This window comes from Colobus angolensis, unplaced genomic scaffold, assembly GCF_000951035.1.
Source record: "Colobus angolensis palliatus isolate OR3802 unplaced genomic scaffold, Cang.pa_1.0 Scaffold105, whole genome shotgun sequence".
NCBI classification, from domain to species: Eukaryota; Metazoa; Chordata; class Mammalia; order Primates; family Cercopithecidae; genus Colobus; species Colobus angolensis.
This window is the reverse complement of record NW_012111475.1, coordinates 2,107,053-2,132,375: the sequence shown is the minus strand read 5'-3', so window position 1 is coordinate 2,132,375 and position 25,323 is coordinate 2,107,053. Positions and strand designations below refer to the sequence as shown.

The 25,323-nt window shown below is 43.5% G+C and overlaps 1 long non-coding RNA gene and 1 pseudogene across 2 annotated transcripts in view; both read right to left on the bottom strand.

Annotated features, from left to right (window-relative positions):
- The window catches only part of LOC105513341, a 152,213-nt gene that overhangs the window by 100,908 nt on the left and 25,982 nt on the right, over window positions 1–25,323 (bottom strand). The gene's annotated exons all lie outside the window — the stretch shown is intronic.
- On the bottom strand, window positions 23,667–25,317 carry LOC105513335 (annotated as a pseudogene). The gene has a single exon (XR_001001998.1). The product of XR_001001998.1 is annotated as a 5'-nucleotidase domain-containing protein 2 pseudogene (transcript).

Below are 25,323 nucleotides of genomic sequence, written 5' to 3'. Positions count from 1 at the left end.
CATCCAGCTGCATCCATGTTGCTGCAAAGGACATAATTTCTTTATTTTTTATGGCTGTATAGTATTCCATGGCACATATGTACCACACATTATTTATCCAATCCACTGCTGATGAGCACCTGAGTTGATTCCATGCCTTTCCTATTGTGAAGAGTGCTGTGATGAACATACGAGTGCAGGTGTCCTTTTGGTAGAATATTTATTTTCCTTTGGGTATATCCCCAGTAATTATATTGCTGAGTCAAATGATAGTTCTATTTTTAGTTCTTTGAGAAATCTCCTAACAGATTTCCACAGTGCCTGAACTAATTTACACTCCCACCAACAGTGTAAAAGCATTGCCTGTTCTCCGCCACCTTGCCAACATCTGTTGTTTCTTTACTTTTTAGTAATAGCCATTCTGACTGATGTGAGATGGTGTCTCATAGTGGTTCTTATTTGTATTTCTCTGATGATTAGTGATGTGGACCATTTTTTATATGTTTCTTGGCCACTTGTATGTCTTCTTTTGAAAAATGTCTGTTCATGTCCTTTACCCACTTTATAATGAAGTTGTTTTTCACCAGTTGATTTGTGTAAGTTCCTTATAGGCCTTTGTCAGATGCATACTTTGCAAATATTCTTTCCCTTTCTGCAGGTTGTCTGTTTACTCTGTTGACAGTTTCTTTTGTTGTGCAGAAGCTCTTTAGTTTAATTAAGTCCTACTTGCCAATATTTGTTTTCGTTGCAATTGCTTTGACTTAGTCATAAATTCTTTGCCAAGGCCAATGCCCAAAAGGATATTTCCTAGATTTTTTTCTAGGGTTTTTATAGGGTGAGGTCTCAGATTTAAGTCTTTGATCCATCTTGAGTTAATTTGTATACACAGTGATAAGTGGGGTCCCAGTTTTTTTAAGTATTTTTAACTTTTATTTTACATTCAAGGGTACATGTACAGGTTTGTTATATAGGTAAATTCGTACCATGGGGGTTTGTTGTATGGATTATTTTGTCATGCAGGTATTATGCCTCATATAAAACAGTTATTTTTTCTGCTCCTCTCCTTCTTCTCATCCTCCACTCTCAGGTATGCCCTGGTGTCTGTTGTTGCCTTCTTTGTGTCCATGTGCTCTCATCATTTAGCTCCCACTTACACGTGAGAACACGTGGTATTTGGTTTTCTGTTCCTGAGTTAGTTTGCTAAGGATACTGGCCTCCAGTTCTATCCATGTTCCTGCAAAGGGCATAGTCTCATTATTTTTTATGGCTTTGTAGTATTCCATGGAGTATATGTACCACATTTTCTTTATCCAATCTACCGTTTAGGTTGATTCCATGTCCTTGCTATTATGAATAATGCTATGACAAACATATGCATGCAGGTGTCTTTATGGTAGAATAATTTACATTCTTTTGGGTATATACCCAGTAATGAGATTGCTGGGTTGAATGGCAGTTCTGCTTTTAGCTCTTTGAGGAATTGCCACACTGCTTTCCACAATGGTTGAACTAATTTACACTCCCACCAACAGTGTATAAGCATCCCCTTTTCTCTGCAACCTTGCCAGCATCAGTTATTTTTTGACATTTTAGTAATAGACAGTGTGACTGGTGTGAAATGGTATCTCATGGTGGTTTTGATTTGCAATCCTCTAATGATCAGTGATGTTGAGCTTTTTTTTATATGCTTGTTGGGCACACGTATGTCTTCTTTTGGAAAGTATCTGTTCATGTCCTTTGCCCACTTTTTAATGGGGTTGTTTGTTTTTTTCTTGTAAATTTGTTTAAGTTCCTTATAAACGCTGGATATTATTAGGCCTTTGTCAGATGCATAGTTTGCAAATATTTTCTCCTATTTGGTAGGTTTTCTGTTTACTCTGTTAGTTTATTTTGCTGTGCAGAAGCTGTTTAGTTTAATTAGATCCCATTTGTCAATTTTTGCTTTTGTTGCAATTGCTTTTGGTGTCTTCATCATGAAATCATGGCCCGTGCCTATGTCCAGTAGGACATGCCTATGTCCAATAGGCCCGTGTCCTATTGCCTAGGTTGTCTTCTAGGGGTTTTCTAGTTTGGGATTTTACATTTAAGCATTTATTCCACTTTGAGTTGATTTTTGTATATGGTGTAAGGAAGGGGTCTAGTCTCAATCTTCTACATATGGCTAGTCAGTTATCCCAGCACCATTTATTGAATAGGTTTTCCCCCTTGATTGTTTTTGTCAGCTTTGTCAAAGATCAGATGGTTGTAGGTGCACAGCCTTATTTCTAGGCTGTCTACTCTGCTCTATTGGTCTATGTGTCTGTTTTTTTACCAGTACTATTCTGTTCTGGTTACTGTAACCCAGTAGTATAGTTTGAATCAGGTAATGTGATGCCTCCAGTTTTATCCTTTTTGCTCAGGATTGCTTTGGCTATTCAGGCTCATTTTGGTTCCATATGAATTTTTAAACAGTTTTTTCTAGTTCTGTGAAGAGTATCATTGGTAGTTTGATAGAAATAGCATTGAATCTATAAAAATTTCTTTGGGCAGTATGGCCATTTTTACAACATTGATTCTTTCCATCCACAAGCATGGAATGTTTTTCCACTTGTTTGTGTCATCTCTGATTTCTTTGAGCAGTGTTTTGTAATTCTCATTGTAAAGATCTTTTACTTTCCTGGTTAGCTGCATTTATTCTTTAGGTCTTTTCTTCTTTTTGTGGAAATTGTTAATGGGATAGCATTCTTGATTTGGCTCAGGGCCTGGTTTTTGTTGGTGTATAGGAATGCTAATTATTTTTATATTAATACATTGATTTTGCATCCTAAAACTATGTTGGAGTTGTTTATCAGCTTAAGGAGCTTTGGGCCGAGACTATGGGGTTTTGTAGATACAGCATCATGTCATCTGCAAACAGAGATAGTTTTACTTCCTCTCTTCCTATTTGGATGCTTTTTATTTCTTTCTCTTTCCTGATTGCTCTGGTCAGGACTTCCAATAGTATGTTGAATAGGAGTAGTGAGAGAGAGCAGCATACTTTTCTTTTTCTGCTTCTCAAGGGAAATGCTTCCAGCTTTTGCTCATTCAGTAAATGTTGGCTGTGGGTTTGTCATAGATGGTTCTTATTATTTTGAGGTACATTCCTTCGATACCTAGTTTGTTGAGAGTTTTTAACATGAAGGGATATTGAGTTTTATTGAAAGCCTTTTCTGCGTCTGTTGAGGTGATCATGTGGTTTTTGTCTTTAGTTCTATTTGATGAATCATGTTTATTGATTTGTGTATGTTGAACCAACCTTGCATCCCAGGGATAAAACCTGCTTGATCATGGTGGATTAGCTTTTTGATGTGCTGCTGGATTTGGTTTGTTAGTATTTTGTTAAGGATTTTTGCATCAATGTTCATCAGGGATATTAGCCTGAACTTTTCCCTTTTTGTTATTGTTGTGTCTCTGCCAGGTTTTGGTATCAGGATGATGCTGGCCTCATAGAATGAGTTGGGGAGGAGTTCCTCCTCCTCAATTGTTTTGGAATAGTCTCAGTAAGAATGGTACCAACTCTTCTTTGTATATCTGGTAGAATTTGACTATGAATCCCTCTGGTTCTGCGCTTTGTTTTATTGGTAGACTATTTATAACTGATTCCATCTGAGAGCTTGTTATTGGTCTGTTCAGGGATTAAATTTCTTCCTGGTTAAGTCTTGGGAGGGTGTATGTGTCCAGGAATGTATCCATCTCTTCTAGATTTTCCAGTTTGTTTGCACACAGGTGTTCATAGTAATCTCTGACGGTTCTTTGTATTTCTGTGGGGTCAGTGAAAATATCCCCTTTGTCATTTCTAATTGTGTTTGTTTGGATCTTCTCTCTTTTCTTTATCAGTCTAGCTAGGAGTCTATTTCTTTTATTAATTTTTTCAAAAAAACTAACTCCTGGATTAATTGATCTTTTGGATGGATTTTTGTGTCGCAATCTCTTTCAGTTCATCTACGATTTTGGTTATTTCTTGTCTTCTGCTAATTTTGGGGTTGCTTTGCTCTTGTTTTTCTAGTTCTTTTAGTTGTGATGTTAGGTTGTTAATTTGAGATCTTTCTAACTTTTCAATGTGGGCATTTAGCGCTATAAATTTCTCTCTTAACACTACCTTAGCTGTGTCAAAGAGATTCTGGTATGTTGTATCTTTGTTCTTGTTAGCTTCAAAGAACTTTTTATTTCTGCCTTAATTTCATTATTTAACCAAAAGTCACTCAGGATCAGGTTGCTTAATTTCCATGTAATTGTATGGTTTTGAGTGATTTTCTTAGTCAAATTATATTTTTATTGCTCTGTGATCTGAGAGAGTGGTTGGTATGATTTTGGTTCTTTTGCATTTGCTGAGGATTGTTCTATATCCAACTGTGTGGTCAATTTTACAGTACCTGATATGTGGTTATGAGAAGAATGTATATTCTGTTATTTGGGGATAGAGAGTTCTGTAAATGTCTGTCAGGTCCATTTGGTCCACTGTTGAATTCAGGTCCTGAATATCTGTGTTAATTTTCTGCCTCAATGATCTGTCTCATACTGTCAGTAGCGTATTGAAATTTCCCACTATTATTGTACGTGAATCTAAGTTTCTTCATACTTGCTTTATGAATCTATGTGCTCTTGTGTTAGGTGCAGCATATATATTTAGAATAGTTAAGTCTTCTTGTTGAATTGACCCCTTTACCATTATGTAATGCCCTTCTTTGTCTTTTTTAAAAATTTTTGTTGTTTTAATGTCTGTTTTGTCTAAAATTAGGATCACAACTCCTGCTTTTTTCAGTCTTACATTTTCTTGGTAGATTTTTCTCTATCCCTTTATTTTGAGCCTATGGGTGTCATTGCATATGAGATGGGTCTCTTGAAGACAACACATTATTAGGTCTTGCTTCTTTATCCAGCTTGCCACTCTGTGTCTTTTAACCCATTTGCATTCAAGGTTAGTTTTGATATGTGTGGATTTGGTCCTGTCATCATGTTGTTAGGTGGTAATTATGTCAACTTGTTTGTGTGGTAGCTTTATGGTGTCACTGGTCTGTGTACTTGTGTTTTTGTTGTGGCTGGTAATAGTCTTTCCTTTCCATATTTAATGCTTCTTTCAGGACTCCTTGTAAGGCAGGTCTGGTGGTAATGAATTGCCTCAACATTTGCTTGTCTAAAAAGGACTTTACTTCTCTTTCGCTTGTGAAGCTTAGTTTGGCCAGATATAAAATCCTTGATTGGAATTTCTTTTATTTAAGAATGTTGAATATAGGCCCCCAATCTCTTCTGGCTTGTAGGGTTTCTGCTTAAAGGTCCACTGTTAGTCTGATGGGCTTCCCTTTGTAGGTGACCTGTCCTTTCTCTATAGTTGCCTTTAACATTTTTTTCTTTAATTTCAACCCTGGAGAATCTGATGGTTGTATCTTGGGGAATTATTTTTTGTGAAGTTTTTGCGGGGGTTCTCTGCATTTCCTAAAGTTTAATGTTGGCCTCTCTAGCTAGGTTGGGGACATTCTCATGGATGACATCCTGAAATATGTTTTCCAAGTTGCTTCCATTCTCCCCATCCCCTTCAGGGATGCCAATGAGTCGCAGATTCAGTCTCTCTACATAATATCGTATTTCTCAGAGGTTTTATTCATTCCTTTTCATTCTCTTTTCTTTATTCTTATCTGACTGTCTCATTTCAGAAAGCCAGTCTTCAAGCTCTGAGATTTTTTTCTTAGCCTGGTCTATTCTACTGTTAATACTTGCAATAGCATTATAAAATTCTTATAATATGTTCATAATTAACAGCCCTGTCAGGTCAGCTATGTTATTTTATTTTATTTTCCTTTCTTTCTTTTTTCTTTTTTTTTTTTTTTTTTTTTTTTTTTTGAGTCTCGCACTGTCGGCCAGGCTGGAGCACAGTGGTGCAATCTTTGCTAGCTACAAGCTCTGCCTCCTGGGTTCACGCCATTCTCCTGCCTCAGCCTCCTGAGTAGCTGGGACTACAGGTGCCTGCCACCGTGCCTGGCTAATTTTTTTGTATTTTTAGTAGAGATGGGGTTTCACCATATTAGCCAGGAAAGTCTTGATCTCCTGACCTTATGATCTGCCTGCCTCAGCCTCCCAAAGTGCTGGGATTACAGGCGTGAAGTTATGTTATTTTCTACACTTGCTATTTTGTCTGTCAGTTCCTGTATCATTTTATTGTGATTCTTAGCTTCCTTAGGTTGGGTTTCAACATTCTCCTGAGTCTTGATGATCTTCATTTCTACCCAGATTCTGAATTCTAGTTCTGTCATTTCAGCCATCTCAGCCCAGTTAAGAACACTTGCTGGAGAACTAGTGTGGTTATTTGGAGGAAAGAAGACACTCTGAGTTTTTGAGTTGTCAGAGTTCTTGTGCTAGTTCTTTCTCATCTGTGTGGGCTGATGTTCCTTCAGTCTTTGAAGCTGCTGACCTTTGGATGTCTTTTCCTTTTATCCTATTTGATGACCTTAGGGGTTTGATTGTGGCATAAGGTGGATTCAGTCAACTGGCTTCATTTCTAAAACATTTTAGGGAGCCAAGGCTCAGCTCAGGACTCCTGGACCACTTTCTCTAACTCTGAGAGACTGGTATTGGGCCCCAGCTTTGTTCCCTGACTACTCGAGGTTAGGAAACTGATGCACTGGAGGGGGTCCAAGGTGCTGCGGGACCACTGGTCACAACACTCTGGGGGATGGTGCCAACCAAAGCACTTCGTAGGGCAGTGGCAGTGAGCTCTGTCCTCATTTGCACATGTCAGTAGCAGTGCAGTGGCAGTGCAGCAGGGTGCACACTCAGCTGCAGCAGGGTGTTAGTGGGTGCTGGGGTGCTGCCCTCTGTGCAAGTGTTCACAGCAGCGACAGTGGCAGCACAGCTTGGGGTGGGCCCCACTGGACACTGGGCAACTGTGCATGCATTAGCACCAGTGGTAGTGTTAGCATGGAGGCAGGGTGCTAATAGGTGCAGTACTGTGTGTACCCTCTGCGCATGTACATGAAGGCAGCAGTGGCTACTCAGGGTGGGGATGGGTCCACTGTTTCAGCTGGGCTGGGACATTGGCAGGCAAGGCAGGCAGGCTTCACGCCTACTAATACTCTGACAACAATGGCAGTGTGGTGGGAGGGCAGTGCACTCATGTCAGCAGCAGTAGCATGTCAGGGTGTCTGCACCCACATATTCTGCTGGAGAAGGAAAGGCAAAGTCCACCTGCACAACATCTACAGTGGGGGAAGGGCAGGGGTGGAGTTAGTGTGTGTCCACGGGTGGCTCTGCTGGAGCACTCTGCCGATCAGGTACAGTCTGCCAGCCCAGAAGCTATGATTCAGGCCAAGGCAGTACCTGAGGGCTGCACTGCAAGCAGTTGTGGCCAGGCTGGGGCCCCAGGAGAGGCCATAAGATGAAGGGGCGCTCAGATCAGACTAGTCCTGTCTCATGGGCAAGACCACCCTGCAGTTCCGGTCTAACAGTTCCCCTAGGGCTACAGTCTCTTATGGCAGCAAGTTGAGCCTAGGAGGATGGGCATCCCTGGCCATGCTTCACTACAGATGCTCCTACACCAAACCCTCTGGGCTCCACACTGCCTGGAGTTCTTCCTCATCTCTTCTCTAAGCAGCAATTCCTGCCAATTCAAGTGTCCATGGTAGTTGAGTGGTCACCTCCTGGTGGAATTCCAGAGGCCCAAGGTTAGAGCAGGTTGCTCCTTGCCTGTTGAACTCATCACTTCATGCAGGAGTCATTGAGGGGCAGAAACGAGTCCCGGTGTGCAAAAGGCCCTTGCAGGGTTCCCAGCTTCCTCCTCCTTCAGCCCAGCCTCTGTGTCTTCCTTCTGTTTACCCTGAATGCCTTCCCTCTGAAGACATGCTAGGAGTGCGCCAGTCTTCCTGATATTTTTGTCAACTTTGTCAAAGATCAGTTGGTTATAAGTGTGCAGCTTTATTTCTGGGTTTTCTATTCTGTTCCATTGGTCTATGTGTCTGTTTTTATACCAGTACCATGCTGCTTTGGTCACTGTAGCCTTGTAGTATAGTTTGAGGTCAGGTAATGTGATGCCTCTGGCTCTGTTATTTTTGCTTAGGATTGCTTTGGATATTTGGGCTGCTTTTTTTGGTTCCATATGGATTTTAGAAGTCTTTTCTAATTCCGTGAAAAATGACATTGGTAGTTTGATCAGAATAGCATTGAATCTGAAGATTGTTTTGGCAGTATGGACTTTTTAAAGATATTGATTCTTCTAATTCATGAGTACGGAATGTTTTTCCATTTGTTTGTGTCATCTATGATTTCTTTCAGAAGTATTTTGTAGTTTTTATTATAGAGATGTTTCATTTCCTTAGTTAGATGTATTCCTAGGTATTTTGTGTGTGTGTGTGGTGATTGTAAATGAGATTAGGTTCTTGATTTGGCTCTCAGCTTGCATATTATTGGTGTATAGAAATGCTGGTGATTTTCGTACATTGATTTTGTATCCTGAAACTTTGCTGAAGTTGTTTTATCAGTTCCAGGAGCCTTTTGGCAGAATCTTTAGGGTTTTCTAGGTATAGAAACATATCATCAGTGAAGAGAAATAATTCAACTTCCTCTTTTCCTATTTGGATGCCTTTTATGTTTTTTATTGCTCTGGCTAGGACTTCCAATACTATGTTGAATAGGAGTGGTGAGAGTAGGCATCCTTGTCTTATTCTACTTCTTGAGGGTAATGCTTCCAGGAAAAAGTTCTATTTCACAAGCAATCAAAGAAATGTAAAACAAAGCAATGAACATTTGTTTTTCATCCATAATATTAACAATTAGTTAAAATATAATATTCAGTGGTGGCAAGGGTATGGTAAGATAGACTCAAGTTCTCACTGGAATAAAATGTAGTTCACCTGTGGAATAAAGTTGAACAATGTGCTCTTAAACCCAGTCATTCTATCCTTATTCTTATCGTAAAACATAGAGATTTAGATGGGTGTTAATTGTATAAAGTCATTAATCAAGATTCTTATTGTACAAGCCAGTAATTGAAACAACTTATATGTGCAGCAAGAAGGGACTTGTTGACCTTATAGAAGCAAAGAGTAGAATGATAGATACCAGCAGCTGGAAATGGATGGGGGGAATGAAAAGAGGTTGGTTAATGGATATAAACCTACATTTAGATAGAAGGAATAAGACCTATATTTAGATAGGAATAAACTTACATTTAGATAGAAGGAATAAGTCCTAGTGGACACAGTAAGGTGACTATAGTAAACAATTTATTGTATATTTCAAAATAGCTGAAAGGGAAGATTTGAAATGTTTTGAACACAAGGAAGTAATAAATGTTTGAGGTGATAGATATCCTAAATACCTTTATTTGATCAGTACACATCACATGCATGTATCAAAACATCACATGTACCCCATAAATATGTATAATTATGTATGAATAAAAAAGAAAAGAAAGAGAGGAATGGTTATATAAGTTATAATATATCTATATGCTAGAATGGATTTTGAAATAGTTGTATGGCATCACCATATAATGCTACATTTAAAAACCAGGGTCCCGGCCAGGCATGGTGGCTCACACCTGTAATCCTAACACTTTGGGAGGCCAAGGCAGGCAGATCACCTGAGGTCAGAAGTTCAAGACCAGCCTGGCCAACATGGCAAAACCCCGTCTCTACTAAAAACATAAAAATTAGCAAGGTGTGGTGGCAGGCACCTGTAATCCCAGCTACTCAGGAGGCTGAGGCAAAAGAATCACTTGAAACCAGGAGGCAGAGGTTGCAGTGAGCTGAGATTGCACCATTGCAATTTAGCCTGGGTGACAGAGCAAGACCCTGTCTCAAAAAGAAAAAAACTAGGGTCCAACATCAAGATGTACTTGATTTCTAATTCCATAAAAATCTTTACTAATTCATAGAAATGTGACTGGAAAGAAATACAACAAAGCACTGATAATCACAGTTACTGGACAGTGGGATGAACAGTAATGCATATTTCTGTCTGTATTACTTCCTATACTTTCCAAATTTTCTCAAATAATTATGTTTTCTTTTTTAGAGGAAAAACAGAATTATTACAAAAAAGAAAGGAGTCAAAGATCTTTAGTCACCATGGCTCCTTCTATTGCCAGCTGAGCTGTGTCTCCCAAGCTCACTGACCTTCAGAGGCCTTGTTCATAAAATAATGACAGTGGAACCTAAGAGTCTTCACAGAATTGCTGTGAAGATAAAATAAGAAAACGACATGCTTTGTAAATGTAAAGCATTGTACAAATGTTAGCTGTTACTAACATTATAACACAAAATTAATTCCAATAATCTGAGAGAAGAGAAAAGAAATTCATAATAAAATACCTCAGGCTTTGACATAGGAACTAGGAAAATACAAGAATGAGCTAAGAATAAAAAGAAGCAAAACATCCACAGGAATCCTGGAGAATGTTCACTAGCATATCTCAGGAAGCTCAGAGAAAACATTTAACAAGAAACCAAAAAAAAAAAATTCACAAGGCAACCAAATATTAACAGTACTGCTTGGCTAACAAGCCACACAAGATATTCTGTCTTCAGGTTTTTTAGTTTTCTGTTTTGTTTTGTTTTGTTTTTTCAAGTCTTCCGAAAATTGAGAAATGGTCAAGTTGGGAGAATGGAGGAGTTCACTCATTGTGACAGTCAGATAAAAATCAGAGAAAACTTAGGTCAAAATCTATTGAAGAAGCATCTTGCTCCAAAAGTCAAACTCAGCACCCCCAGGAAGAAAACTGGAGAATAGAGAGGGCGCTTAATGATCACAGAACCAGGGCTAGACTCAGAAATGACAAGGACCCAGCAAAACGATTCAAATTCTTTACCTTGCAAAGGAAAATGCCTGTGGCCAGTCGTTGCTGCCCACTCCTTCCTATGTGAGACTCTCCTGTTCTTGCTTGTCGAGTGCTCACCTGTCCCACTCCCCTGCAGCTCCCTCTCTGACTTCTCTTCCCTCCCCACTCCACACTGTGCCTGCTCCAAGGGTCCTTTTGCAGTCCCTGCTCTTGCCTGTCCTGTTATTTCTCCCTGTTCCAGCTAACACCTTCAAATCTCCATCTCCATGCAGGATCATCTCTCAACTCCCTTACTATCTCTCTAACTGCCTCTCGAACACACACCTCCAGAAGCCCTGCTGCCCCTGGAAGCTAAGCCTGCAGCCAAATGCGTCTTCTAAAGAAAAAAGCAAACAAACCAGCTAAAGTGGGTTCAGTGGATCCTTACTTGCTGGTCCTGATAACAATTCTGCTAGAAACAATTTCCTCTTGTGCTTCCTCTTCTCATCTCAAACTAAACTGATCATGTCCCAAATGCTATTAATACAAACTTTCATATTTTTTTCTATCAGGCCCTTCCACCTACCCCCATCCCAGTCCAGAGGTTGATAGGTCACTGCAGCAGCTACCTGACTAGCCTGCTCATCACTGCATCTCCTCTCCCCAATCACTTGTAAATGCCACTGTCAAAGGGAGTTTTGCAAGACAACACTTTCTCCTTACTTGGATTCTCCCAACCAAGGCTTTCAATGACTACCTTAAAGTTCTATTAGATAAAGAACAAATACTTTTCCTAACATTCAAGGTCTTGAGTCCTAGCTAAGGGCTGGATGAATGGAAATGTCTTGGCCAAGTTCAAGGGTTGGACCAAGATGGTGGCCAACATTAGATTTCGAGCATGAAGGCTAGGGATACCAGTTGTCATGAGCTAACTGGCCATGGGCTGGGTTGTTCATGGTCAAAAAAAGAGTCAAGTCTTGGGAAAGAATATAATTGTCAACATTTGAGCATAAAGAACAACCTCCCAAAGTAGAATCATTCCAGAAATGGAAAGGAACGCAGAGATGAGAGGCAGGAGGGTGGGCTTCAGAAACAATGACCAGGTAGACAGAAGCCAAAATTGGGGCCAAAGAGGCCCTTCCCATGAGCAGACCGGAAGTGTGCTTGCTCAGAGCCCAGGAGGCTGAGGTTGGGCAACATAGTGAATGTGAAGCCAACTCTGTGGAGCACTTGCTCCCTACACAGTGCTCACTCTTCTCCATAGAATAAGGCAAGCTGTAGCTCTGACAGAGGCAAGAGCGTAGCTTCTGGAAAATTAGCCTAAAAGTGTAGAAGCTACTCAAAGCATAGAAAGCATCCATTCATCAACTGATGAATGGATGAACAAAATGTTGTATATCCAATGCAATTGAATATTATTCAGCCATAAAAAGGAATGAAGTATATTGCATACTGCAACATGATAATACCTTGAAAGCATTTTATGCCAAGTGAAAGAAGCCAGAAACAAAAGGCCACATATTGTAAGATTTCATTTATATAAAATGTCCAGCGTATGCAGATCTCTAGAGACAGAAAGTATCCCAGATTGGTGATTGCTTAGGGCTGGGAAGATTGGGAGGCTGGTGGGTAGTAATTAAGAGGTATGGGGTTTCCTTTCGGGGTAATAAAAATGTAAAATTGATGGTGGAGGAATGTACAACTCTATACTAAAAGACATTGAATTATACACTGTAAATGGTAAATTGTATGTTTTATGAATTATATCTCAATAAAGCTGTTTTTTTTAACAAGGTGGCAGTTGGTTCAAAGTACACTTCAATTCTACAAGACCAAGGAAAGAATCAAAAAATAAGTCAGCGAGGAAAAAGCGAATTTTATAACACCTCTACCCTGGCAGCTGTGGAAAGCCCAAAGATGTGCTATGTAACCTTTTCTGTCTCCATTGCTAGATTATTTTCTTTCTCTGCCCCTTGGTGCGACCTCTGCAGCTTACACATCTTTCTGTTTCTCCTTCAATAGCAATAGATTGTAATTGTTGCCCACCCTGGCTGCTCCCCTACTGCACACTGTGGCTCTCAGAGGACTGAGACCATTCCCTGTTGGCTCCTATATCTCTAGTCCCTGGCACAAGATTGATGCTGAATAAATAACTGTTGAGTTGATATCAGTCGTATAAATCCTTATCCCTTTTATCTAAAAAATCTTACTATCTCATGAGAAATGAGTAACTCTAGTTACTGATGAGGAGAACTCAGTAGTTAGGGAGAGGGATGGGAGAGAAGCATTTTGCACACCCTTTAGTACCTCTGGAATTTTATGTATGTCAGTATGTCACCTACTCCCCAAATACATTAATTTAATGTTTTAAATTGTTTAAAAATATATCATTTATTAGCAAAGACACAGAATTCATGCATTTGACAAAACGGAGAACAGGAGAATGTGACAAAGCTCTCAGGAGATCTGACTCAGACAGCAAACGCTTCGGTGGGAGGCTCAGGGGAGTGGAAATCTGTGTGTGTGTGTGTGTGTGTGTGTGTGTATGTGTGTGTGTGTATGTGTGCGTGTGTGTGTGTGTGTGTAGAGAATTACAGCTCTCTTCTTATAACTCTAAGGAAGGTATTGTATTTCTCCATTCATTCGTGGTAATGACATCAGGGTTTCTCTGCCAGCCTCAACAATCAGACCACCGCCAGTCTCACGGCTGATACAGATTCATCCGCATCATGTGGCATTCACATCCTTGCTGCCATGCCCAGCTGTCCACTCAGGAGGACAGCTGCTACAGCCAGAAACTGGGAGAGAAGACCTCATTGCTGGGCAGAATTATTCACTAACTAGTACAGAAAAGGAAGACCACCCTCGCCACACAAGGAGAGGCACACCTGGAAGCACTGGAAGAAAGGCAAACCTCGTCCCCCATGCCCTTTCCTCCACTCCTTGTAGGTTTTTCCCCTCTCTTGAGCCCCCTTATGCACCTTGAGACCCCTGGACCCTTATGCTGCAGCCTATTGTCCCTAAGCAGTGACCCACATCACAGTGAGAAAATAGAAAATAATGGGACCCAAATGTCCCCAAAAGATGCCAGCCCTCACAGGGAGCCAGCACCTGGTTGGGGTATGCTTTGAAATAGCCTGTAGATGTCTCAGCCTCCCTCTCCTCCCAGAAAGCACCCTGAAAGCAGGTCTGCATCTCCTCACTATCCATCACCAGCCCCCAGCATAATCCTGGTACATGACAGGCACTGAGTATTTGTTGTTTAGCTAACAATGAATGAGCACACAGTAGTGCCATGCACTGCTGCAGTTTATTTAATCCTGACATCAGCCTTAGGAGGCAAATGCTATTAGTCTCATTTTACAAGTGAGTCACAGAGAACTTGAAATCACTTGCCCAAAAGCCCACAGCTACTAAGTGACAGAAACAGGACACAAACTCAATCGGCTCCAGAATCCATTAGCTTAACTGAAATGCTCATGATTCATACAAGAGATACTGAGAGTGTGTGTGTGTGTCAGGGTGAAGGTGGGCAGGGGCAGGGGTAGAAGGAAGAAAGAGAAAGATGAAAAAAGAAGGAGGGGAGGCAGGGAGGGACAGAGGAGGAGAAAAAGGGAAGGTAATGAAAGGGAGGTCACTAGGTCCCGGGCACAGGCTTTCCACCTTGAGAGGCAGCAGCTCTATATGGTCAATACCATACAGGCCAGAGACTGACCCAGGTTGAACAAACTCTCAAGCGACTGATGAATAAGCCAGAATATCAATCAGTTTATCAGTTTCAGAGAGAACTATTACTTCCAAGAAAACCAGAGCCTCACGTCCATCGGTGGGAGGCCAACATACATGGGAAAAGGATCGGCCTCATCTGAAGCTTGCATGGAAGGCAAGGACTCAGTGCCAGAGGGCCACAGGATGATGTTAATGGTTCATGTCAGTGAGTAATGATTGTCTGGTGCTCCCTGCTCCTCCTAGACCCATCTGTCAAGCAGAGCGGATGTTTCTGTCAGCCAGTCGGGCCCCCTCGCTTTGGACAATGCCGGAAAAACACTGACAAATTACTGTTCCATGGCATCCCCTTCCTCTAGACGATACACAGACCACCCCACTTTGGTTAATACATTTGTTTCCCAGACAAGGCACATTGTGATTGATTAGATTTCACAATTGATTAGGTTTCACAATCGCAGATGTTTAACTCCATTATGCATGGATTCTTCTTACTAAAATAATCTCAGAGGACAACCATTCTGAAAAATAAAGAGGGGAAAAACAGGCCTTATTCTCAGGCCTATTGCTGCTGTCAGCCTCTAAGTTGGCTCCTTGTCTCAGAAAAGGGTCCAGTTTGTGTCTTCACAATGTGAACATATTGGGAACTGGTTGGGAGGGGGACATGATGGGATGGGATGAAAACCAAGCCTGGAGTAAGGAGGCTTCTCCAGTGCAGAGGAATGAGCTTATAGCTCAAAAAACTATGATGCTACTCCAATTAGTCTAATTTAAACCTAGCTGCTTGTGAAGGCCATGTATAGGCTGCCTAGCTTATCAAATTTCTGTGGTACAGGACAAGACCCTATAACCGGTAGCAGAATTTTTTGGTATCACTACTAAGAGTCATATTTAAATTTACCAAACACCTTCTACATTCTAGATGTTGCATCAAATTCCTGCATGCATGTATTAGTTAACCATTGCTGTGTAACGAATTATCTTCCATGATTTAGCATCTTAAAACAACACGCATCTACTATCTTGCAGTTTTTGTGGGTCCAGGCACAGCCTAGCTGGATCCTCTGGCTCTCACAATGCTGCAGTCTCATCTTGAGGCTGGACTGGGAAAGACTCACTTCCAAGCTCATGTCCATGATTATTGTAAAGATGTCTTCCCTCTTGACTTGTTGGACTGAGAGTTCACTTCCTCATGGAACCCCCATGAGCTTCTGGTTGGAGACCTCCACACCTCCTTACTATGTGCCCTTCTCCATAGACCATCTCATACCATGGCAGCTTGCCTTGTTAGACTGAGCAAGTGAGAGGTCAAGGAACAGCACCAGTGAGAGAGAGAGAGAGAGAATGCTAGCAAGAAAGAAGTCACAGACTACAGACTTAACCATAGGAGTAACAACCCCTTACTTCGCTATATTCCATTTGTTAGAATCAAGCCACTAGGTCCCATGCACACTCAATGGGAGGGGATACAGAGGGGATAAATACTAGGAGGTGGGGATTGTTGGGAGCAAGCCAGAAGCACATGACTTCCTCAAGGCAACCCTGTGAGATAGATGCTATTCCTGTTCTATGAATTTTCTAGATCTGGAAGCTCAGAGAGTTTAAGTCAGTTGTCCAAAGTCACATAGCTTGCTGATGGTGGAATCAGATCTCAAACACAAATCTGATTTTATAATCATTCACTGAGTTCAGCTTGGTCAAGTGATTTTTCCATAGTGGTCCCAATATCCTATTAAAAGGTCACTCATTCTGTCAAGGGGTAAGGTGGGTTGCCTCTAATTTGGAACGAGACTAATTTGAAGGGAGCCCAATTTTTGGTGGCCACTAGCATCAACACCAAGTTCTGGGCCTTTCCAATTCTGGACTTTGAATCTCAGACTTGCTGCAGAGATGTCTTGTGCTCCTCATCCATCCTGGCTCTGTCAATACAAGGCAGCACCTCCCTCGGTCACTGCCTGGTTTCCCTTGCCTGTTATTGTAGCTGATGTTTGTATATACACTATTCCCCTTAGCAACCTGCCCAATGACATAACCCTGTAGCTACCAGACTTAGTTCAATAATGTCTCATAAACACTTATTAAACACTACTTTGTACCATGCATTGAGTGATGCAGAAAAAAATCAGACATTGCACCTACCCTCAAGACAGTCACAGAGTGTCTTGATTCTAGCATTGTACCATCCAATACAGTAGCTACTGGTTACCTCTGGCTACCAAGTACTTGCAATGTGGCTGGTCTGAAATGAGATATGTTGTCACTCTAAAATAACAGTGGATTTCAAAGACATATGAAAAAAGTAAAAATATCTCATCAATTTTTTATATTGATTGTAAAACAATAATATTTGGGGTATGTTGAATTAAATAAAATATACTATTGAAATTCATTTCACTTCTTGCTTTTTTTAATGTAGCTACTAGAATTACACATCGTGCTCACATTTGTGGCCCTTGTTACATTTCCCTTGGACAGCCCTGATCTAGAAGCAGGGAGTCACATGATACCAACAATTCCCATTTATTGAGGGTTCACCCTGTGCCGGGCTTGTGTTCCACATACTCTCTCTCTACATCTAGTCCTCATAATAAACTCATGCAGTAGACATCATTATTTCCTCTTACCGCTAAAGTGGAGGCTCGGTGGGCTGAAGCACATCGCCTACAGTCACACAGTAAGTGGGTGAGCAAGATTGAGAAGCTACGGGGCTCCAGAGTCCATCAGAAAGAGGAATACACACCTGTGCTGTTCAGAGTGATGGATGCTGGAATGGAGCCACATGGGGAACCCAGGAGAAAGCATCCAACTCCACCTTGGAAGGCCAAGGAAGACCTCCAGATAGACATGATGCTTAAGCTAAGTAAGCCCAGAATAAAGATGTCCATGAAGCCAACAGGCAGGAGAGAGCTTTCCCAGCAGAGGAAGCAGCTGGCATGAAACCACAGAAGCGTGAAATTGCGTGGTGCATTCAGGGAACAGTGTGGGTTTGAAAGTGGAGGGAGATAAGACCAGCAACATAAGCAGAAACTTTGCAGTAAAAGAACTGCACATGCACAGGGGTTTGGACTTTGTCCTGTTGGGTCAGTAGTCTCAACTCTGGCTGCACCAGGTGAACTCTTGGAATCACCAGGAGTTCTTTTTAAAATACCAATGCCTAGGACCCATTTCAAAGCAATTAAATCAGAAGATCATAGGAGATGGTGATGAGGTGGCCCAGGCTCCAGAATTTGTTAAACACTCTCTCCAGTGATTCTAATGTGTGGCTTGGTTGAGGAGTGCTTCATAGTATTAGGAATTTGTGGAAGAGCTTGAAGAAATGAAGTCAAATGATCAGAGTTTCATCTTAGGAAGATCATTCTGAGAGTTGTAGCGAAAATGAATTATTTTCCATTCTCCAGTAACACTGGAGGCCAGGAAACCAAGCAGGTTTCTACTGAAATAATCAGGTCAGGGATGTTGGGGCCTGAGGCCACGTAGATTAATGCAATGGCTGTGGGTGTGGAAGTGAGGAACCCCCTGAGAGAGGCCCCTGCTATGGTTCTGACCACCTCCAGGCTCAAGCACTTCCAACTGGCTCCTGCATCTCTCCCACTAGGTGTCCCACAGACATCTCTAGCTCATTACATCCTAATTGGAACTATTACATTCCCCCAGAGCCTGTTTCTGCAGGTTTTCCTAAGGTTTCCCTAATTCTCCTCATGGCTCCTTAGAAACCCTCCACCCCTCCAGGTCCATCATCAACTCCTCTCCCTCTCTCCCCTCTTTTTCTACATCCAATCAATCACTAGGTCTTGTCTTGTTGCTTTTACCCTCAAAGACCCTCAGAACTGCTCTTCCCTCTTCACTCCCCAGTCCCTCTCCTATTCAGGCTCTTTCATTTATGGCTTGAATCCCTATGACAGTCCCTGTGACAATCGCTACTAGATTTGGATGTCCAAAGCCATTTGAAATTCTGATTCAACAGGCTGGGTGTAGGGCTCAGGCATCACACACACACACACACACACACACACACACATACACATAGATATATAATCTCCAAAAGTTATTCTAACTTTCTTCTAGACATATGGTTCTAAAAGTATGGTCCTTGTACCAGCTGCATCAGCATACCTGGGAACTTGTTAGAAATGAAAATTCTTGGACCTCCACCCCAGGTCTACTGAATCAGAACCCGGGGGGTAAGACCTAGAAAGCTGTGGTTTAACAATCCCTTCAGGTGATTTTGATGCACATTCAAGTTTGAGAATCACTTGTCCAAACTACTTACGGAAATCTCATTCCCATTTGCTAATGATTTATTTTCAGTGTGCACATAACCCAGTTCTGGCCAATGAAACATCAAAGAAAATCTTCCAGGAGCACTTCTGGAAAAAAACGTTTTCTCCCTGATAGAAAGAGGGAGCCACATTAAAAGAAAGCTCTTTCTCCAATATGTATATTTTATGTGGGTAATGGGACCTGTTCTCATGTGAGGCTGTGATGCTTGGAGCTATGGCAGCTATCTTGGGACCATGAGGAGAAAGTGGAGAGGGTCACAGGAAAGCTAATCCAAAACCTGATGTTGAACTTCCAAATTAATCAATTCTGGAACTTCCCAATCTTAATATTTGATGTGAGATCGTTAATTGTAATTTAAACCACTCTTAGTTACATACTTTCTTACTTGCAGCCAAAAGCATCCTAACTTCTATAGCCTCCTAACTGTTATCCATAGTATCCTACCTTCCCTTCAAATCTGTCCTACTGTGAGGAACTGTGAAGGGTCTTAGATTTTACCCTATCTACAGGCTAACAACTTAGCATGAACCCTGGTGAAAGGCATAAGACTTCTTGGCCAGAGGCAAAAGATTATATTACTCATGGTACAACAAGCACCATATTTGCAACAGTTTCGCTTCTCAAGTCACACACGGACAACACTGTGGGCCCATGTGGTACCTACACACCCAGTGAGTTGCATTACAGAAGAACCCCAAGCCAAGGGCCCAACAAAGCAGCAAGCAGCAAACAAAAAATAGGTTCTCCTCCTGTCCTCCCAGGTAGGAATGATTATCTTGCCCTACTTAGTTACCTTTATGACCAGCTACAGAACTGCTCAGCATCAAGAAAGAGATAAACCCTGCAATCTGAGACGTTCGGCAAGAAAGTGCAGGGAAGTTCAGAGCTCATGGCACTGTGTTTATCTTCCAGCTAGAGCTCCCAAATGTCCATGGCTGTAGTCACCTAAGTCCTTGCCTCAAATACCAGCTAGCTCAGAGCTCTTAATCATCCCTCCTCATTTCTGTCTAAAACCTATCACACCCTCCAAAAAAGACTGACTATGCCCCAGCGGCTCAAGAATACTCACCAGGCACTTTCTCTTACCTCCGTGCAGAGTCCACTTCTTGTCTGGCATCAGAGTTTTCCAGACTTTCATCTTCCACCCGGGCCCCTCCTCTCATCTGCATCTCTTTGAATTTTTGCTTCAGTGAGAGTCTCAGTCTTGATTCCGCTTTTGGTCCTACGTGCCCAGGGTTCTGCATTTTCCAGGGCAGTCTGAGTCTACTTTGTTCTCTCACCGCCAGCACCCTGGACTTCAACCAGTCCAGATGACAGTTCAGACAAGCGGCTCCCTGTTGCCTCCTAAGCACATAACACTCCTCACTCTGGAATCAAAGCCCTACATGCCCTCCTCCAATTTTCTTCTCTGAAATTATCTCCAACTATCCCTCTACAGTCTACACATTCCCCAGGGTTCCTGGAGTATGTGATTTTCTCCATCCCATCTGTTGTTTTTCCCCTCTAGATCTTTCCTCGTGTTCTTTGCTGGACTTAGAAAGTGCTCTTCCTCCCCACTCTGCTCCTGGGGAAATCCTATCCCTCCCTCAGGCTCATCTGAAATGAAAACTTTGGTAAAGCTCTGTAAGGTTCTCTCCCTGCTGGCCAGGCCCTCTGCTTCTTTTCAACCCAGGGGCTGTGAACTTCTCTTACAGTTCTCATCTTTCCAGTCTTCTGTGACAATCCTCCTGGGCTGGTCTCATTCCTGCTACAAAATAAAAGCTCACAAAAGCAGGGACTACTTGATACTCCCTTTTGTCTCCCTTTCTGACCTGAGTACTGTTGCTAGCTCTGTTACTAGTATAACAGTGTTCCCCCCTAGATGCGTTTGAACACCATGACTGCTTTTTCCCAACTAAAGCAAATGAGAAAGCCCTGCTGTGAACTGCATCCCCGCCATGCTAGTCCATTTTTCTGCTGCCTTAGATACCAGAGGAGGGATGAAACCTTCATGTCACTGAAACTGATGTCACTTGTTGAGTCCACCAAAGGGCAAATAGGTAAAATACAACTCTATAGGGGAAATATGTTGTGATTGGGGGTGTGCAAACCACACAATCTCCCAAACAGTGTGCTGAGAATTGATTCCAGGTATATCTGGGACTTCAGGACCTCCCACTTGTTCCAGTACCCAATGACATGCCTGTATTTCCACATTCAGTTTGCCCCTCCCTTCAGCCCCTCTAGCTCTCAGCCTTCCTGGGACCTTAAATAAGCCACGCGGCTCCTTTCACCTCCTCTGTTCTTGTTCCGTTACTTCTGGGGTCTTCCGCCTTTCTATCTCGTCTCCTTCTTCAGCAGCTCATTGTCCTTTCCAATTTCAGCTGAAATCAGATTCCTTCTCCCTTGCCTTTGCTTTTCCACCTCCCATGGCCTCTCTTGTCATTTATTATTTAACTCAATCACTGTATTATGTATGCACAAGAGCCATTTCTGAATATGGTCAGCATGAAAAAAATAAGACCCAAAGCAGAAGCAAACTCACCTCTTCCCCACCAGTCTCACAGCTCCATTGTCATCCTGCTCCAGTCCTGAGTGAGGTCCCAGCGACAATGGCCAGATCTGGCCTACACACCCTCAAGTCCAATAAACAACTTCTTAGGTTGGACATGTGGAAAATTTCCAGATGGCTTTTTACAGATATCCTTCAATTTATGTAAGAGATGCCTTCCTGGATGTGGATGTTTGAATGAAATTCCAAATGGAATATGGTGAGTGGCAGGCACATAGGATGAGTGGTTCAGGGACCCAGCTTCTATTCTTCTTGAGACAGAGTCTCCCTCTGTTGCTCAGGTTGGAGTGTAGTGGCGTGATCTCGGCTCATTGCAACCTCCACCTCCAGGGTTCAAGCAATTCTCTGCCTCAGCCTCCCAAGCAGCTGGGATTACAGGTGCCCACCGCCACGCCTGGCTAATGTGTGTGTGTGTGTGTGTGTGTGTGTGTGTGTGTGTGTGTGTTTTGTTGTTGTTGTTGTTTTAGTAAAGACAGGGTTTCATCATCTTGGCCAGGCTGGTCTTGAACTCCTGACCTCGTGATCCACCTGCCTTGGCCTCCCAAAGTGATGAGATTACACACCTGAGCCACCATGCCTTGTCCACAGCTTCTATTTTTTAATGGCCCTCATTAACTTACTACCAGACCTTGGGTAAGGCCTTTAGCTTCTCTAGATCTCAGTTTCCCCATCTATAAAACAAGGGAGCCAGACCATAGTTCCTTAAGTTTCTTTCAGTGTGAACATTCTAAAACTCCTATTTACTTAATGATCCACATGATTCCATTGGAGATCCATTCCTACAGTTAAAACTCAGCTCTCTCCTCATCAATAGGTCATTACGGAGCACGTGTTATGCTGCTGCTCCTCATTAGAAGGGAATTTAGATTAATCTGGTGAAGCCCTCCTTTTATAAATGAAGCACCTAACCCCAGGGTCACATGGCCAGTGAGAGGCAGAGTCAGTCTAAAATGTACAGCTTCTGGCCTGAGACTACTCTTTTTTTCCTGTGTGGTATTTTAAGCATGACTGCAAATATTTTTACCCTCCTTCCATCAAGAGGTAGATCTATGTCTCCTACTTTCTCTCTTTTCTTTCTTTTGAGACGGAGTCTCGCTCTTGTGGCCCAGGCTGGAGTGTAGTGGTGTGATCTCGGCTCACTGCAAACTCCGCCTCCCAGGTTCAAGCGATTCTCCTGCCTCAGCCTCCCAAGTAGCTGGGATTATAGGCATGTGCCACCACACCCAGCTAATTTTGTATTTTTAGCAGAGACGGGCCTTCTCCATGTTGGTCAGGTTGGTCTCAAACTCCCAACCTCAGGTGATCCGCCCACCTCAGCCTCCCAAAGTGCTGGGATTACAGCCATGAGGCCCTACACCTGGCCCTGTCCCCTATGTTTTATTTGAATGGGTCCTTGGCTCCTCCCACCAATAGTACATTTGGAAGGAATGCTATGTAACTTCCAAGGTAGGGGGCATAGAAAGCCATACAGCTTCAACCTAACTCTCAAAGAACATTTATTTTCTCTCAGAACCTTCGTGTAGTAAGTCCAATGGGCCGGGTGTTGTGGCTCACGCCTGTAATCCCAGCACTTTGGGAGGCCGAGTGGGTGGAGTTCGAGACCAGCCTGGCCAGCATGGTGAAACCCTGTCTTTACTAAAACTACAAAAACATTAGCCAGGTATGGTGGTGCATACCTGTAATCCTACTTACTTGGGAGCTGAGGTGGAAGGATCTCTTGAACCCCGGAGGCGGAGGTTGCAGCGAGCCGAGATTGAAACACTGCACTCCAGCCTTGCTCTGTCTAAAAAAAACAAAGAAGTCCAACAATCCTGGGAACTCCATGCTGTCTCAGCTGAGCCCACCCATAAGCCAGCCCAGCCCTGCTGCCAGACATATGAGTGAAAAAACTATTGGAAGTGGATCCTCCAGCCCCCAGTGGTTGAAAGCACCCCCGTTTGCGTCCTTCCCGAAAGATCCACCTCTGTGCTTTTTTCTAACTTCTGATCCACAGAATTTGGGATCACAATAAAATAGTGGTTGTTTCATGCCACAAAGCTTTGGAGCAGCTTTTTTACATCGTATAGACAACCTGAAGAACTAGTAAACTCTCATGTTGGCTAACATTCTTGGGTTCCCTTCCCCCAGGTGACCAATGCCAGGAGTGTGTGACTTGCAGCACAAGTGCTGAAGGTGGAGAGAGGTAGCCTCTGCCTCCTCACACCACACACCCCTCACCTGCTTCCAGTGCAGTCAGTTCACATAGGCTTTTGCTCCTCTGCCCAGGCAAAGTTCTCCTCTCTCCTGCCAGGGTCCTTTGTTTATACCATGAGTGCAGGCTTGTCACACCAGATAATAACCAGATTATTATTAATTTTGTTTGTTTGTTTGTTTTTTGGGTTTTTTTTTTTTTTTTTTTTGCTTTTATTGCTTGTCTGGGTGGACGCCCAGGGTGGACAGGGCGGGAAGGGCTGGGGGCCTGTTCCGGACAACAAAGTTGCCCTCAGCGGATGTGGGCCATGTCGCCAAGGAAGGGGGTCTTCATGCAGCCGGTGCAGAGCTGGTCCATCCAGTGGGGAGCCTCGTGCTGCAGCGGCGTGCGGCCCGGGTAGAAGGTGAAGTCCACGCGGTAGTTGAGCAGGCAGCTGAGGGAGGCCATGTAGAGGTCAGAGAAGCGCACGAGGCGCCTCGAGAAGTAGGTGGGGTTGTGGAAGGTGCGGAAGATGCTGCCGAACTGCGTTGAACAGGGCCTTGGTGATGCACCTCAGCTCCTGCCGTTCTTTCATCCACGCAGCTAGCACCTGCCTCGACTCCGCGTCCTGATAGGTCTGCATGCGCTCCAGCAGCCCCATGAGTGCTTGCTGCCACGTCAGCGAGTGCGTGTATTGCTCTGTGTTGATGATGCGGATCTCACGCTCCAGCTCAGGGATGATGGCGCCCGTGCGCCAGCCGTGCCGCAGCATGAGATCCTCCAGGTCACTATAGAGGTAGTCCCCAAAGTAGAGCACGCGGGGGCCACGCCATTCCGTCAAGGGCAGGAAGTCAAACAGGTTTCCCTGCCGATAGATCTTGCCCTTTTCCAAGCGGGTGATCGAGTCCCACTGAAGCAAGCCCTTCTCATCGACTTTTCTGAAAGGCTTGCGCCGGTCAGTGAAGAAGCTGGGCTTGTCTGCCTGGACAATGACCACATTGAAGAGCTGGCGCCAATCAGGACCCACCATGTGCCGCATCCCCTTGTCTACGAAGCTGAAAGGACTGTTGGTGATGAGGAACAGCTGTTTCCCATGGGCCACCAGGCGGCTCAGGACGGGAAACGTCTCGTCCCCTCTCAGGATGTACTTCTCATGTCCTGCTCGATCCACTGGTACATGAGGCCCTTCACATGCACGTCTCGGATGGCGTCCATCACGTCCTTGTAGAGGTGCGCTTGGTCAAACTCCAGACTGTGGCCCAGGAAGTAGTCCACCAGGCAGGACAGCAGAGCCATCTCCGGCAGCCAGAAGATGTCCATGAACTGCTTAATGGAGGGACCCTTGCCATAGAAGCCACTCATCTGGTATAGTGGAATGTGCTGGGTGCCCCCATACAGCTCGATCACTTCCTCCTCTAGCACAGGCTGGAGGCCTCTGTAGGCTGTCCCCAGCTGCACGTAGTGGAAGGCGTCAATCTTCATCAGAAGGCTCTTCTGAATGTCATAGTGGAGGCCACGGATGGCAAAGCTGGGGTTGTAGTCATACTTCCGAATCCCCTCTGGTTACTTGTAGTGCTCGATCAGGATGTCACGGGCCGCGCTGAAGATCTCGGGGTGCAGTGCGTCTGCATACTGGGCCAGGGTGTAGTAGTCAAAGCCGTAGACCTCAACGTCACGCAGGCTGATCTCATTGTTGGCGTAGATGGCTGCTGGGTTCAGGAGACTGCAGACCTCGGGGGGCAGGAGGTCGTGCACCAGTCTCCTCATGTCCTGGTAGCGAGCCCATAGGTGGGCGCTGAGGTCCGCACCGCCTGCGGGTGCTTGGGCGGGAGAGGAGGGCGGGGCGCCGGG